Below are 17,570 nucleotides of genomic sequence, written 5' to 3' on the forward strand. Positions count from 1 at the left end.
CCTGGATGCAGTGCTTTAAAGTGTAGACCTGGAAAGCGTGAGTGTGGATGACGCTGTACATGGAACTGCAAGTCTTGCAACTGGGCTTTCATTTGGTGAACACAAGATGGCAGTAGAAATTAAGGAATTAAATCATAATCATTTAAAAATCTTTGGTACTGGAGAGCTTTCATGTTTGTAGTAATAACAGCTTGCAATGTTAGATGAAGACTCTGTACCTGTAATGTTTTCGTTACGTGTCCACCCTCTTGTGATCTGCCTATTACCCCTTCTATCTGTCATTTATCCATCCTTCCACCCTGATAGTAAAGGCAGATTAATCACTAGGAGAGACTGCAGTGAAACCACTAATAATAATAATAATAATAATAATAATAATAATAATAATTATCAACACCATCATCTTTTATTTATATCCCACCCTCCCCGGCTGAAGTCGGGCTCAGGGCGGCTAACATCAGATATATAACATTAGTATAAAATCAAACAATAATTAAATTACTTCCTAAAACAGGTCCAAATCAAAGTCTAATTAGATGGCTTTCCGCAGGGTTAGGGTTGGGAACAGTAAGTGCTCATCGGCCCAGCTGTTTATGCTGATCTTATATGGGCCTGTGAGAATGCTGGGAGGCATCTTTCATATAAGTTTTTATACAAAAAGAAAAGGGGAGTCAGGGTGAGCCCTGACCAAAGGCCTGGCGGAACAACTCCGTCTTGCAGGCAGCTATTTTCCAGAGGAATTCTGGCACAGAAATAGCTCAGAAATGAAAGAGCATCCAGTTTAGATTGTACCATGGTACCTGCATATCTTTCTCCACCAGGCAAATAACAGTTTTGAGGAGGGATTAGACTGGGAAAATGGCTAAACACTTCCTCCCATAGCACTGCTTTGCTGACCTGAATTCCTTTGACATGCAGCTGCTTAGAACCTCATTTTAACTGTAGTGATCAGGTGGGATTGCTATGAGGAATTACAACAAATATAGAGTAAGCCATCTGTATCAGCAATGAAAGCATTGTGTTGACTGGGTTTAAACTATTTTGATATGATTCTTGATCAATCTACACCTCTGCATCCCTGTTCCATTTCTCTCTCTTCACAAGTCATGTACACAGCCCAGTTGCTTAGACAGGCAGGTGTCCTGGGTCATCAAAGACAGTGGGCAAGTTTCTTTGAAGTAGTTTCCAATATGTTAATCTTAGGATGTTAATCTTAGGGCCAGGAAACAGATCTCACATGAAGGTGATAATGATCGCTGTCCTCCTGGCCATCCTTCTTATCATGTATATTACTTGTTTATCACCTCTGGGGTTGCCAAATGCTCTTCTTTGTAGTTCTGTTCTTTGTTTACCCTGTGCTTAATTAGTTATGGTGGTTTAACTTTGTCCCCACGTGGGTTTGTGGAAATGCTCAGAAGAAATCTGATTGGTTCTTACAAACACTCTGTAGGGGCTGTGGGGATCAGAGAGAGAGACTATTATACGCACCCTTCCCAGAGTCTTGCTGGTTCAAGCCTCTGTGTGTATTCTTATTAATTAGAGTTCAATCCTTCTTTTACTTTGTGAATGCCTCATTAACCATTGAAGGACAGCTGGGTTATGTCTTGTTAAACCCTAAGACACCTGACGAGATGTTATTGTTGCTGTTATTTTATAATGCAGTTAGAGATTTAAAGTTCTTGCAATAATGGGTCAGCCATTCGCCTCTTGGACCCTTGTTCCTCTTGGCTTACTGTGCAGGGTATGACTGAGTGGATCTGGGGGTGGTCAACCCTCCTGAAAGAGGTAGTGGTCCTGAAAAAGTCCATCCTGGACCTGGTTGCAAACCTCTTTAGGGAAGGTGATTGAGAGGGTTGTGGCACAACTGCAAGTACTCTTGGATGAAACAGATTATCGTGACCCATTTCAGTCTGGGTTCAGGCAGTCAGTATGGCAAAAATACTGTTGAACACCACCACTGACTGTTGGCATCGTGCAGTAACTGCTTGATGAGCAACTGAAAGCGCTCAGAAAGAGCTGAGATGTATAAAATGGTGAGTAAAAATGAACTAGACAAAGCTGAGGCTAAAGAAGACATAGAGCCTTTGGAAAACAGTATTGACGAAGGACTGCCAGAACAGGAGAGTGGAATGGTAAAGTTGGAGACAGTAGATGATGAATTGGAGAGGACCTCCATACAGGTATCTGGAGGAGTTATGGTGATAGAGGAGTGGAATGAAATCACAGACCAAGAGATAAAGAAATATCCTGAGTTGGCAGAGACAGAGCTGAGAAAGAAAGGACTGTGTACAATTTGGAATGAATTTAGAGGAAATAGCTACCAAGAGCTGGCAACACTATTGGAAAAATAATGGAAGAAGAGGAAATGGAAGTACCCTTTTCCCCTTCTAAGTTAGGCCATCAGGAAATGGGATTGGAAGATATGGATCTGGGTGTGAATGAATGAATATAAAATATGTATTAGAAATGTTTTTTTTTATTATTATTATTTTCTCATTGCCCTGGGATTCTTTGGGAGAAAGAACAGGATATAAGCGTAGTAAATAAATAAAAGGTATATGTGTAATTTACTGTCATCAGTGCTGGGTATAATCATTGTGTAAGCAACTCTGGACTGTCAAAAGGAACTGAGGAAATTGATACTGCTTCCAGAACCTATTAATGCATACTTCAGGTCTGAAGGTGCATGAGTTAAGCAAAGTTAGTGCTTCAAATGTAATTTTGCTGGCGTTCCTTTATGAGCATCATACCCCACATTAAGAAATGACTAGCTAACTTGGTTTTGTGAGGCAATGCAGGGTCATAAATAATATCTGAATGGCAGAGGCCCACAGGGATGCAAGAGGACAGGTTTTACTAGCATATACTGTGCCAGGTGGTTTTTCTCCTGCTTAGCAGCACTGACAGTATAGATGGTTTGTAAGTGGATGGGTGTGACTTGTGCAAGCAAAGGTATGATTTACTGCCACTAATGCTTGGCACAATAGATGCATATGCAGATGGTGCCACACTAATTATTATTATTATTAATTATTATTATTATTTATACTCTGCCCATCTGGCTGTGTTTCACCAGCCCCTCTGGGTGGCTCCAAACAGAATATTAAAAACACAATAAAACATCATACATTAAAAACTTCCCTAAACAGGGTTGCCTGTTGGTAACTAAGCAGAAATTTGTGGCTGCCAGGGCTCTGTCCATCCTCTCAATGGAAGTGCTGTACCTCATCATGTTATGCACCCCTGAAATTCAGTGTAATAATATCTTGCTTATCCCTCAAGCTTGGAAGTATGGGGACATTGTACAGTCGACCCTCCAGATATGAATTAAATTCGTTCCGGGGGTCCGTCCGCAACCCAAAGAGTCTGTAGGCAGAGCGCTTCTGTGCATGTTCGCATGGCAAAAATGCCACGTTCATAACCCGGACGTTACGTATCCAGAGCGGTACATAACTAGAGGGTCCACGGTACATGGGGTGCCTTGGAAGTGCAGCAGGAAGTGGTCCTCTTGATTTCGGAGCTGGGGGAAGAGAGTGAGAGAGTGGCACTGTCATTCTGAGGCCCTCTGAAACTCTTCTGATACACAAAGAAGTGTTTGGAGCCGTCTTCAGCCCCTCTCCAGCCCCCCATGTTCAAAAGGAGGGCCCGTGTTTGTCGAACTGTGCTTCCAAGGCACTTGGAGTAGCTCAGATGGGCAGTGGGGATAATATTTGGACTCCAAGGTCAGGAGGAATGCAGGGGTTTGTCCAGAGGTTGAGGAGGAAATAGGTCACCTGTACAAATAGTGGATATGGATACTGCATCCAGAACCTATTCATGCACAGGATGGGGCTAATCTTGGGGTGGGGTGTTGCAAAAATGGGAGGGAGGAAAAATAATAATCTGCAATGACAGGGTGCTGAAAATGCACCTATGACACTAGTACAAAGTCCTGTCCCTGCAGTCTTTCTGGGAAATGAATCAGCTTCTCAGCAAATGGATTGATCAGTTTGTGCGATGGGTAAACCTCCCATGATAGAAACTCTCAGTGTGGCAACATTGGTTGCCTCATGCGGTTACAGTGCCATGCAAGAATCACAGCACCTGCAGATTCCTTTAGGCGGGTAAGAAGAAACATGAAGGAAAAGCTTTGAAGCAAAAAGGCTTCACTTACACCCCAGCCTAAAAATACACCCACACTGGACTCAGAATTTGGCTTTCCCTCTCTGGCTTGAGCACCTCTGTCCCTCCCTGAAGTTGCTACATTGCTCTTGAGGTTGAGAGTAAATGGTTTCCTATAGGTTCAGAGTTTAGCCTCTTGGATGCCCACTCCCCCCTCAGGCATCAGGTCGGGAATACCTTGTAGGTAGTTCTACATCCTAGCTTGCCCTGTTCTATCTGCTCCTTGCATTCTTTGTAGCCCTTATGGACTGACCAAGAGGAAGTGTGACATGTGATCACTAGCAATGATGACCTCTGACGTGGGCATGTCCAAGAGACATGGAGATGAACAGGAGGCTTTAGTTACCGGTGGGTTTCTTACTGGTGTGTGGTCTTGATCAGAAGTCCCACTCCCAACCATTTCAGCCCAGCTGCTTAGAATCTTATTGGAAAGGTGCACCCCCTAGGCTCTAGCCCTGTGGATTGGCCATTTATTCATCCGAGAGAGGGGGGCATTCTACATGGAACTCTTCCTCTCATTATTATTTCACTGTTATGTTCTGGGGATGAGCCCTGGCACTGAACATAGTTTTCAGAACCAATCCATGGCTCCAATTAAGCTCTGATGAATTAAATAAGTCTTCAAGCAGACCTGTGAACTTAGGGAGACCCTGTTTCAGAGCCTGATCAAATGGGACAAAAGCATTATAGAGAGTGACCACAGGAGCTTGTAAGCAGGCACTCAAGTACAAAATATGTCCAACACTAATATTACACAGAGGAGGAAACAGTGGCCACGGACATAAATGGGAAGAGTGATGTCCATCTCTTCTCCCGGCCCCAATTAGCAAAGTTACCATATAAAGTTATGGAGAAGAGCCAGTTCTTTTTTAGAACAGGGAAATGGATATAGACAAAGAGTCAGAGGCTAGTAGCTGCCATCAGAGATGGTTTCCCCATTATATACCATACAGGGCCAACTTTAAAACTGGGATAAATTGGAAGTGTGACTCTTACGTATTATTAAAGGAAATCTGTCTGACATTTATTAAATATGTATTGCTTCTTACGCCACTTAACACAGGGTTCCCCCCAGTAGGCTGCAAATATTAATAAACATTTAAATAATTATTGTGGTTCGGGGACCCGACCCCCGCGAAGTGAAATGAAGACACAAGGACACGTGATATAAGGTTGATGGGCTAGAAAAGGCCACAACTATATTGATTACAGCAATGAAAAGGTATTGGCTTAGGCATTGGATCGAAACAAGTGGGTTTATTCACCAGTAGGTGGAGCCTGTTGATGCTAATCCAACTATAGGCTCACCCCTGCTGTCACCGAGGGTTGTGCCATGGCCTCCCGCCAAGCAGGCATCGGACGGGATACACGACCCCCAGATTCCTTTAACGGAATACCCCTAAAAATTGAAGGCATAGGTGATGGCCACACCTAGCACTTCGACACACCACAACACATTATTCCAATGCCTAACCTACCCACCAGTACCACAAAAGTTGTGACGATTGCTACGAGGTAGGCGAAAAAACCAAAAAGCCTAATGCCAAATGGAAAAACTACCAGGCCGCCCGGGCAACCAGGGCGACCAACCTAAGGTCCATAGCAAGGCCAATGACCTAAGCCCTAACCAAAAGGGAGTGGAGGGTGGGTGACTCGCGAGGGGACGACAACGAGGAATGAGGCCAGGGAGAGGCTGGTGCTGCAGCAAAAGGCTGCTGAACACGCCCCCTCTGCAGCACCTGGTTGGGTGGCCACCGGGGGGGGGGCGTGAGCGCCAGCCAGGTGAGCTGGAGGCAGGGGGCCATGCCCCCTGCTGGGCGGTGCTCGGGCTCCCGCCCACAACCACTCCCCTCTCTTTCAGGGAGGAGAGTCTTTATCCTAATCGTATATTAATCAGTTGTGGCTTTTGAGGTGGGGCACTGCCTTCCTGGCTGCTGCTTGACAGGCTCTTGGTGGGTCAGAGCAGGATGGCAGTAGAATGTGGGCTGGAGAAAGAAGCATTGGGTTTGGGTGGTTAAGTAAGTAAAGGCGTGTCAGTATGAAAAACTAGGTATGCAATTGGAGATTCCCTATTATCTGATTTTGGCTGTTTCATCGCTCTGTCCTGGACTTCTGATCTTTGCATGCCTTCTTAACCTTCACTCAGGAGGGATTTTGGAATTATTATGAATGCTTTGGAGTGTAGTGGAAAACTAAATAAATTAGGGCAGGGTTGCTATGCCTCTAGGGTTACTCTGTCTGCAGGAAGGATGGGAATGGCCAGTGTAACAGTCTAGGTTCTATAAGTGCTATAAAGGTGTTGTTTCCTCCCCTCCTCTTTTAACTTGCAATGTAGTATATGTATTCTGAAATGTGGCATACACTCTGAAGTCTGAAGTGGTATAGTCTATTCCTCTTCCTCAGAAATTCTACCAGCTTATTCATTCTCAGCCTCTTAATTCCATGCTTGTTGAATATAGATTTTTCTTTGGTAAACGGAGCAGCCATTGAAACTTCTGAGTGAAATCTGAACAGCATGGCTGGGCTGCCTTTCAGTTAGTGGCGGCCGTCCCTTCAGAGTAAGTTTTAAGTGAAGCAGGTTCAGGCCTTAAGTTATTTTGAGAGCTAATGAGCCAAAGCCCTGGGTGCAGTTAAGATATTCTTAGCTGTGCATCTGTGGAAGGGAGAGGAATCCATATAAGTTCCCTTTAACCTCAGTTCATCCAGCGATGACATCATCACTGACATATATGAATGCTGCATCATGTAGAGATGTGTTTGATGAAAAAGGACAGCTGGTGGAAGAGCCTTTCTGCTTATGCCTCTGTCTTCCACCAGCATATATCCTTTGCTGCATGTCTGGGAACAGGAACATAATGCTGACTATGCCAAATCAGGGCGCACAGCAAAAAAGAGGCAGCTGTATTTATGGTGCGATTTTGGGACGGGCCTCTGTTTCAGGGAGTGTAAGGGCAGCCTCCTTCCTTTCAGTTTGGCATTGCATGCACAACAGTGCCCCATAGTTACAGAGGACTGTCTCTGCCCCTCTGGTCTGGTAAATCTCTATTTAACCTTTGGGGGAGATCTTAGGGAAACATGTGGGCACCATTTCATATGAGGTGAGCAAAGGGATTTCAGGAAAAGCAAGATTCTCAACAAGGTTTAAAAGCCTGCTCTTGGATATGTTCAATGTTAAATTATATAACCCCTTCCAGACAACCCCTCAGTATATTTTAAGACTGGAGTGGAAACTGTGGTCCTCCAGATCTTGTTAGACTACAATTCCCATCATCCATGACCATTGGTTGTTGGAGGTTGGAGTCCAACAACGTTTGGAGAGCCACAGGTTCCCCATCCCCATTTTAAGAACATTTTTTATGATTGGTTTCTGATACCTCATAATTACAATGTGATATATCTACATGGCTCAAACAATATTTATGGTTTCGTTAAGTACAGAGGTTTGGTGGCTTGGGCATATATTTAGTTGCATATATACTTAGTTCAGCTATTTCTAACAATAATCAGTATGTGGAAAGAGAACTAAACATATTGGCATTTATTACAAGTAAATTCCAGGGATGCCTTTGAAGAAATTAGCATGTGCTTACATATGACATTTATTTATTTATTTACCGTATTGTTGCACCCCACCCCAATCTCTGGGTGGTGCAAGATTCCAGGGGTCCCAGCTGCTTCGATTCCCTTGGAATGAAGGACGGCAGAAACTGGTGTCTTTATAATATATGGTTTATTTGCAACCTGAGCCTATGATTGAGGAGCTCATAGCATTAACAGCCCACCAACATATTGCTTAGGGACGCGGGTGGTGCTGTGGGTTAAACCACAGATCCTAGGACTTGCCGATCAGAAGGTTGGTGGTTTGAATCCCCGCGACGGGGTGAGCTCCTGTTGCTTGGTCCCTGCTCCTGCCAACCTAGCAGTTTGAAAGCACCTCAAAGTGCAAGTAGATAAATAGGTACTGCTCTAGCGGGAAGGTAAATGGTGTTTCTGTGCGCTGCTCTGGTTAGCGGCTTAGTCATGCTGGCCACATGACCCGGAAGCTGTACACCGGCTCCCTCGGCCAATAAAGCGAGATGAGCACCGCAACCCCAGAGTCGGTCACGACTGGACCTAATGGTCAGGGGTCCTGTTACTTTTAAGTTATTGCTTCTCTCATGGCCCACAGCCTTGGATCCCAGCAGAAATCAGGCATGACTCTGTCTGTCAGCTGCTCAGCCTGCTTCCTGTTTCTAGCTCATACATCTCAACTTATAGCTCTCACACACTACTACCAGCCAGTGGAGGGAGGAGGCCCACGCATTTGCCCTCTGGTGCAGAACCACTTCCTTTGTTGTCCTAACAACCCACTAGCAAGAAGTTGGCCTGGCTATTCCAACAATTGAATCCTTGCTGGATCCAGGAATTCAGAGGAACTCAGGCATATAGCACACCCGCCAACTCATCCTATTGTTCTATGTGAATGACCTCAAAGTAACTTATAATAACCAGCCAGTCAACAACAAGCACCATTTCTCATTTCTAGTCATCAGCTTGCTAATTGTCATGGGAGTGTATCCGAAGTTCTGCGAGTGGAAGACTCGCAACTGCACACTGAAGTATCCCTCTCCACTGTTGCCCTCATACCTCCCTGAAAAGCATCTCCAGAGGGTCAGGGGGACTCACTGAACACGGCAGGCTGTCTCTTACAGGGTTTCTGTGGGAGGAGAGGAGTCATCCCAAACTGGGTGAAGAAGAAGAAGAAGAAGAAGAAGAAGAAGAAGAAGAAGAAGAAGAGGAGGAGGAGTTTGGATTTGATATCCCGCTTTATCACTCCCCTTCAGGAGTCTCAAAGCGGCTAACATTCTCCTTTCCCTTCCTCCCCCACAACAAACACTCTGTGAGGTGAGTGGGGCTGAGAGACTTCAAAGAAGTGTGACTGGCCCAAGGTCACCCAGCAGCTGCATGTGGAGGAGCGGAGACGCGAACCCAGTTCCCCAGATTTGAGTCTATCGCTCTTAACCACACTGGATCTTGTGCTGCTTGTGCAGAGTTCCTAATTCCTGCTCTCCTACATATGACACTGTCCACTCATCTCTGCCAGAGCAATTCCATCACTGAATCTAGAAATGTGAATAATTTCCAGTTGTGTTTCTCAAATCCAGCATGATACTTCCTCCTTGCCAAGACAATTATCTTTAGTAATAATCCCATTTTTTTTAATACAGTACTGCTGATATGCCAGATGCTTCCAGTTCCAATAATTAGTGAAAGGAATACTAGGCTGTCTTGCCTGTAACTGCATCAACAGCTTCCATGCATTCATAAATATTTGCCAATCCCTTCTGGCTATAAGCTGACAACTCTAATACAGGAGATATTTCCATACTAGTTGAGCCATCAAATAGGGAGCTATAAGTCATTAGTACGTCTGTCATACGTGTTTGAACACTTACTTTTCTCAAAACATGACTAGGGTTGCCATATCTCGAAAAGTAAAAACCAGGACACCCAGAAAGTTGTTGAGCTTTTTTAGGAAGACCCATAAAACGTACAGTTTTTTGATTTACTTGCCTAAGATCCAGGACAAAGCGTCACCTTTCAGAAATTCCCCCTGGATGCTAATTCCGCCTTTGAAATCCCAGTAATGTCAGGGAAAATCCGGACGTATGGCAGCCCTATGACTGGCTGAACTGCTTTTGAAGATTATGGTTATTTGTTTTTCTTGTCCCAGTAATGTGTTTTCTTTTCTGTTTGTTTCTGACATCATCTTGTTCTGGTTTTGATGATTTTTCACAGTGGTAAGATGAAGCGCGAGATTTCATTTGAAAGCAGATGAAGGAGAAAGGCAGTTGGCACAAAAAACACCAGCCAGTTAGTTTAATAATGAATAAACAAAGTCAAATAAAAGTGATAGCTTTAGGAGTCTGTGGAGAAAACAAGTGTATGTCTCCAGGAATGACAGTTTTAAAATTAGTACAGGAACTGCTGGCGGGGTCAGGCATCCCCTATGTTAAAATAAACTCAGATTCTGCCACAAAATAACACAAATTCTGCAAAGACGAAATCCCAATATGGTGATCTGATTCAAGTTCGCAAATAAAACAAATGTGTGATAAACTGCATAACTCCCAGAACATGCAGCTGTCCAGATCCCAGCCTCATCTGCACTTGGAAGCTCACTAGTTTTGGGTAACATTAGCTTGGTAGTTCAGATAATTTGCCTTCTTAATGACAACTGAAGTATTTCCCCCCAGAAAGTAACATGATGATTTTTCTTATCATGGAGAGAACCGAGTGTTACAGGCTGCAGTTCTATACTCACTTGCTTGGGCATTTGTATATACAGGGGTACCTCACATTAAGTACTTAATTTGTTCCGGAGGTCCGTTCTTAACCTGAAACCATTCTTAACCTGAAGCACCACTTTAGCTAATGGGGCCTCCCGCTGCCGCTGTGCCGCTGGAGCACGATTTCTGTTCTCATCCTGAAGCAAAGTTCTTAACCTGAAGCACTATTTCTGGGTTAGCAGAGTCTGTAACCTGAAGCGTATGTAACCCGAGGTACCACTGTATTGCTCTGACAGGCATTTATGTCTTCATTCTCAAAGCAGTCTGAGAAAATTGAGCCCCCTCTCCCATTTCTTTGAACAGTGTTTAGAATCAGGGTGTCTGTATAATATCTAAGCTAATCCTGGCTTTTTCCTGGTGATAATTAAGGTTAAAACCATCTTTTGACAGCATAATAGGATAATTGCTGGATTACAGTATGTTCTTAAGGAACCTGTTGTATCATATTCCATAATCCAAGAAACATGAATAAAGATTGAGCATTCCCGCTACAACAGCTGACTAAATGTCTCGTGTATTTTTGCTGCTGTTTTATCGGGTTTATCGGTAGTTTATAGGTAATTCATTGTAAACCACGCTATGCTGCTGATGCTAGTAACCTCATGTATTATTATCACACTTATTATTACTATTATTCATTTTATTTCTATGCCACTTTATATTTTTAAGAAAAAAATCTCAAAGCGGATTACAACCTACATTAAAACATCAAACAAAACAATCCAGAATAAAATGTTGCTGAAGAAAGTCAAATACATTCAAAGCATCATAATTAACAGGAAACTACAATATTATCTTAAAGACTTCAAAATAGAACATTACAAAGGAGGTCAAGTACAGAAGGCACATTTAACATAGCAAATATTAACATTTCAAAAGAAAGCATTAAATGCACATTTAAAACAGCAGTTCCTAGGATCTTCTTCAGGAGGCATTTCATTTGGTTTTATTTTTTACGTAATCATCACCAAATGTTTTATATCCTGCTGAGATGCAACCTAGATTTCTATTTTTGATACTAAATATTCAAAAGGGGATCCTAACAAATCCTTAGGGATCTAGATAGTTCTGCTCCAGCACAGGCCCTTGGAATCCTCTTTGCACACTGTACTTCGAAGGTCAGCACTTCCTACAAGAATCTGGAAAAATAGCATGGAGGCAGAGTATTTTCAGAGGAAAAGAGGAGGTTGAATCTCCACAAAAAACAAGGTTTGATACGCAAAGATGCCACATATTCTGTGCTGTGATCCGTTCTGTATGTTCATAACCTTCTTGCTCAAATTACAAGAGTGAAATTGGTAAGGCTGGGCAACAGCCCTGGCAACAGACAAGATATGGTACAGCCCTGTGGGGAGAATGGGGAATCTTCCCTTTCTGCAGGAAACCCTTTTCAAGCCCATCTTGGGTGAGATTTCAGCAGACATTGTTGGCATGCTTTCAGACCTTTCTTGAAACCCACATGGCAAGTGCTTGAGTGTAGTAAACCATAACAATCCAACTAAAGTCCTTAGCTGGAGATAGTGAGGCATGTGCTTAACTCCTTGTTTGAAATCAGTGGGACTTGGAAGTATTTAAATTTTCTGAGGGGGGAAAGCCATGATTCTTAGGAAACCAAATTTTGTGCCAAAGTTCAGACTCCATGCAGTAACGTTCACTCTCATTTCCTTTTTCCATCTGCAGTTATGAAACTGAAAAATAAAGCTGAGATTTTGAAGGAGGCTATTTGTGTGATAGGATTTGGACTCCAAGCAGCAGAATCAAATGAATACTGAACCCCTGTGTCAGAGCTGCTTGAAGATCCTAGCTCACAGAGGATCACGCTAGCCAGCGATCATTAAGTAAAAGTCTTTATTGAATTGCAGTTTCCATTCTCACGCTGCTGCGCGCAACTCTACGTCTAGTAGCTAGATCGGCGAAGCTCCGTCTGAGTCTCCGCCCCTTGTGCACCAACCTAATATCCTAGCCCTGCTCCACCTTTTCCGCCTGACTGTCCTCCTCTGGGTCCCTCTACCCCCCGGGGCCTCCTCCCTCCTGGATTCCTCTGACGCTGACCCGGACCCTCCTGCCTCCTTGCGCCGGGCTTTAGGACCTGGTTCCCTCTCCGGGCTGCTTACTGCGCCGCCTTCCTCTGCATTTGAACTTGGCGCGCGCGCCCAACCTTCCACTTTCCTCTTAACCGTTTCTTCGCTCCCCGATGGAGGTGTGGCCACTCCTGACTCATGCCCTCCCTCCTGTGGTGAGCTGCCAGCGCTTGCCCCCTGGCTCCCTTCTTCTTCCCTGCTCCCTGGCGGTGACGCTGGTCCCGATTTCCAACTGCTCTCCCCTGAGTCCCCTCTGGCTCTATCTTCCTGGGGTGCCCCCCTAGACTCCCCCCTTGCCCTGGCCACTGGTGCTCCTTTCTGTGAATCCTCTGATTCACTGGAAAGACTAGGAGATCTCGGGTCGTCGTCATCACTCATCTTTTCTTCTGCCTCCTCCCCTTCGCTCTCTGTTTCCTCCCTTGGCCTTGCCTCTGCTCCTAAATCCCTGACACCCTGGTTGTCTCCCTATGGCCAAGGTAGGGCCATGAGGAGCAAGTAGATTAGGCAAAGTGAAGTGGTTACCTCAACGAGCTAATGTGGAGTTTATTGAGAAGGCAGCAAATTGTTAGATGTTTAGGTTGTTGATTTTTATTGTATTTTGACAGTCAAGAATGCAGGGAAGAGCTGCTCATGAGATTTTCTGCTCCAGGTCCAAAATAAATTAGCTGGCCTTGGGTAATTGACATATCCTGCAAAAAATTACGGTACTTGGTTGGTCCTGGGAACAGAAAAGCAGCAGCTCTCTCTCCTCCTCCTCTCTGTGTTTAACCTGTTGACTTCTCTGCTCCAAATTTCCCTCCTCCACCCTGTTTCACTCATGAGTTTCCCTCCCAAATACATACTGTACTGAGTAAGAAGCCAACTAGGGGAAAGGGGGTATAAATAGTAAGCCATTTGGAGTGTACAACAGATTTTTTTTTTTGGGGGGGGGAAGTTAAGCACTTTCACTCCAAGTATCCTCTCCTTTTCTGGATTGGTGTGAGGACAGTTAAAGTTCAGTTACATAGGATTGTGTATAATTTGCAGTTAGTATAGGAATAAATGCACAGCACTATGCATACTGAGTTGTATCTGACTAAATCATACCCAGCTAGACATGTTGAAATCAGTGCATATAGTTGACTTAAGTCCATCGAGTTCAGTGCGTCCACACTGAGTATGACTATATTTCCGTTGATGTAAATTGTTATAAGGATATAATGGTGCTTTTTATGTTTGGCATTTTCTGCGGAAGAACATTCCTTAATGAGCACATGATGACAATTCTCACATAGATTGCATTATGAAATATACACCTTAACTGCAGACCTAAGAGCTTTACTAATTAGAATTCAGGTTGTTATAAAAGTTGGTGCTATTCCAGAAAGGAAACTTGTGACAGATGTGGCTAGGAACCTGTATTACCACTGCACCCTCCCCTATCTTCATCTTGAGCAATACCCTCAGAGGCACGCAGGTAGCTGCCTTATACTGAGTCAGACCATTGCTTCATCTAGCTCAGTACTGTCCATATTGGGTTGTAGCATCTGTACATCTGTAGCATCTGTAGGGCTGCCCCTAGTTGATAGGTGTAGTGGTTGGGAGTTACTCGTGCGTAATCCTGCTCTGTTTGAGCATCGGATTGCCTGGTTAAACCCTCCGGACTACGCAGCCCATATTTGCGTGGCTGCCCTTAGTCACTCGTAGAATCTGTCTGTGGGCATTTCTTAAAGCGTTGCCAACATAAGAGTTGTTTGACGCCCAATCGTTTCCGCCTCTCACTGCGCGGGAGTCTCCTGCGCAGGGTGGGCGTGGGCAGCGGGGTGCTTGGGCTCTCCTCGCTAACTTCCAACGAAGAGTCCTGGAGCCCCTGCACCTCCCTGTCCCGTTGCTCTCCTGGATCCCTGGTGTTACACTCATTCTCTTCCCCTTCTTCCCGGCTAAGTCTCCCTCTAGCGCTTGGACCTTCCCCTGCAGAATCAGAGACCCTCTCCTTCTCCCGTGCCTCTGATGGCAGTTCCCTGACAATAGGCATTGCCATTCAAATGGTGCGCCCAGGAAAGCTTGGCAGGGGAACTGACTGTACATAGAAACATTGGTGGAAGTGCCTGGGGACCAGAAAAATGTCCACTTTGCTCCAAGAAAATGGAGCAAAAGGAAGCACCGAAGGCAGAGAAAGCTTGTCTTCTTCACAAAAGAATTACGTATGTCTAATAATGACAGCAAATTGGCACAACTACATAGGAAAAGTAGCTGATCTCTATGGAAATTCAGGTGCAAAGTCCAATTTAAGGACCAAAAATGCCAACTTAACTACAATACATGCTGCAGAACAGTGAATATCTGAAGAAGAAAAAGGTTTCCCATCATTTTTTTTAAAAGCCTAACGAGGAAAAATAATTGCGGGTGTTTCCATGCTAGCATTTCCAGTGGGATCATTGCACCTTGTGCATGGAAGATTTCCTGCAGCATCCACATAAAATGGTTGTTATCAGAATGGCAACCCACACCACTCCCCCCCAATAGTAATAATAATCTGAATTTACCCTTTCCAGGGAAAATCTAATAAATTAAGAAAATAAAAAACTTGTTGCGAGCGACCCACTTATGGGACCTCAGGACTGCTTACTGTATTAAGTGACTTTCTGCAAACACCCTGGATAACGTGAGGATTTTGGAAGTGAGCCAAGGCAACTGAGAGCGGTGTGGGATACAGGGAAATGGAACATGGCCTATGGGGAAGGAGGTTACACTGAATGGAATGCAGGCATTGCTCAGTCTCAGGTGTATATCAGGGATAAGAGAGAGAAAGAGGGCCTGAAAAGAATGCAAGCAAAAGGAGCTTTTTTTTGCCCAGCTTCAGCTACTCAGCTATGCAAATCACGTAGCCCATGCAAATCAGGCTGTCATGTGACCCTTGTGTGTATGTGCACATGGAACACATAGATCAAGGTTGGGACAGATCTCTACGCTTGCTCTCCCCTCCCCAGTATGTTCTCACTAATACACATCAGGAAAAGGCTTGAGGTAATTGGCAGCTAAGATACATATAGAATTATTATTTTTAAAGGTGGAGATATACCAAATGTGAAGACAAAAAAGCCTCCAAGAACGATACATGTGCATGTTATTAATAGAGTAGACCGGGGGAATCATTGTAAAATAATCCGATTTACTGTGATACTGAGAATAACACAGAGACGTATTCTTAGCAGTTATGTTTCTGTTGAGCAGAGATGCCAACGAGATTAGAAACTGTTTCCTAAGCTATTTCAAAAAGTTATATTCACAAGGATTACAGAATGAAGAGGACATAGATGAATTCCTTAAAAAATATGGATTACAAAAAATCTCTCATCAAAGTAAGGTGGATCTAAATCAGAGAATAACAGAACAAGAGATAGAGGGTGCCATTCAGAACATGCAATTGGGCAAATCTCCAGGACCAGATGGACTGACTTCCAGATACTACAAAGTTTTGAAGGAATGGTTGGTTCAACCGTTAAAGGAAGTCTGTAATGAGATTTTAGAGGGGAAAAGGGCGCCAGAATCGTGGAAAGAAGCTTATATTACACTCATACCAAAGACAGAGACTGAAAAGACTCAACTTAAGAACTACCGCCCAATATCATTACTTAATGTGGATTACAAAATTTTTGCAGACATTTTGGCAAAAAGACTGAAAAGAGTACTGATGGAGAAGATTCATAAGGACCAAGCAGGCTTTCTCCCACAAAGGCATTTATCAGACAATGTGAGGAACATAATAGACATTTTGGAATTACTTGAGGTGAATACAAACACTAAAGCAGTCCTGATCTTTGTGGACGCGGAGAAAGCCTTTGACAATATTTCTTGGAGTTTTATGAAAAAGAATCTTCATGGGATGGGGGTAGGCCAAGGATTTGAGAATGGTATGGGTGCGATATACTCTGAACAAAAAGCTAAGTTGATTGTAAATAATGTGATAACTGAAGAATTTAAGATAGAAAAAGGGACACGACAGGGGTGCCCAATTTCCCCATTGCTTTTTATTTCTGTTCTGGAGGTGTTGCTAAATATGATTAGAGACGACCAGCAGGTTAAAGGTGTACAGGTCGGAGCTAAACATTACAAGTTACGGGCCTTTGCGGATGACTTGGTTTTGACCTTACAAGAGCCAGACACTAGTACGAAAAGGGTGTTGGAGATAATTCAACAATTTGGCCAGGTAGCCGGATTTAAATTGAACAAACAAAAGACTAAAGTATTAGAAAAAAACTTAACAGTCATGGAGAGGGAGAAATTCCAGGATGAGACAGGTTTGACAGTGGTTAAGAAGGTGAAATACCTAGGGGTTTATTTGACATCTAAAAATTTGAACTTGTATAAAGACAATTATGAAAAATGTTGGTCGGAAATCAAAAAAGATCTAGAAATATGGTCAAATTTGAAATTGTCAATGTTAGGCCGAATTGCAGTTATTAAGATGAATGTATTGCCTAGAATGTTATTTTTGTTTCAAACTTTACAGATTTTGGACAAGATGGACTGTTTCAAGAGGTGGCAGAAAGATATATCGAAATTTGTCTGGCAGGGCAAAAAGCCCAGAATAAAATTTAAAGTACTGACAGACGCAAAAGAAAGAGGGGGATTTGCCCTGCCGGACTTAAAATTGTACTATGAAGCAGCAGCGTTTTGCTGGCTGAAAGAGTGGATGCTCCTCGAGAATACAGATATCTTGGATTTGGAAGGTTTCAATAATGCATTTGGTTGGCATGCATATCTATGGTATGATAAAATCAAAGTGCATAGGGCCTTTAAAAATCATATTGTCAGAAAAGCATTATATAATGTCTGGATAAGATATAAAGACTTGTTGGAAAACAAAACCCCTAGATGGTTGTCACCCTTGGAGGCTAAGGCACTGAAAAAGCTCAATATGGAGGCCGAATGGCCAAAGTATTGGGAAATCTTGGAACAAGATGGAGAGAAATTGAAGTTACAGAGTCATGAGAAACTGAAATCTAAAGTACGAGAT

General features: G+C 43.6%; 1 protein-coding gene across 1 annotated transcript in view; it reads right to left on the reverse strand.

Annotated features, from left to right (window-relative positions):
• SPTBN5 (spectrin beta, non-erythrocytic 5) overlaps nt 1-17,570 on the reverse strand; it is a 397,537-nt gene that overhangs the window by 225,704 nt on the left and 154,263 nt on the right. The window lies entirely within an intron of this gene.

This window comes from Podarcis bocagei (genome assembly GCF_964188305.1).
Source record: "Podarcis bocagei genome assembly, chromosome: 1".
NCBI lineage: Eukaryota > Metazoa > Chordata > Lepidosauria > Squamata > Lacertidae > Podarcis > Podarcis bocagei.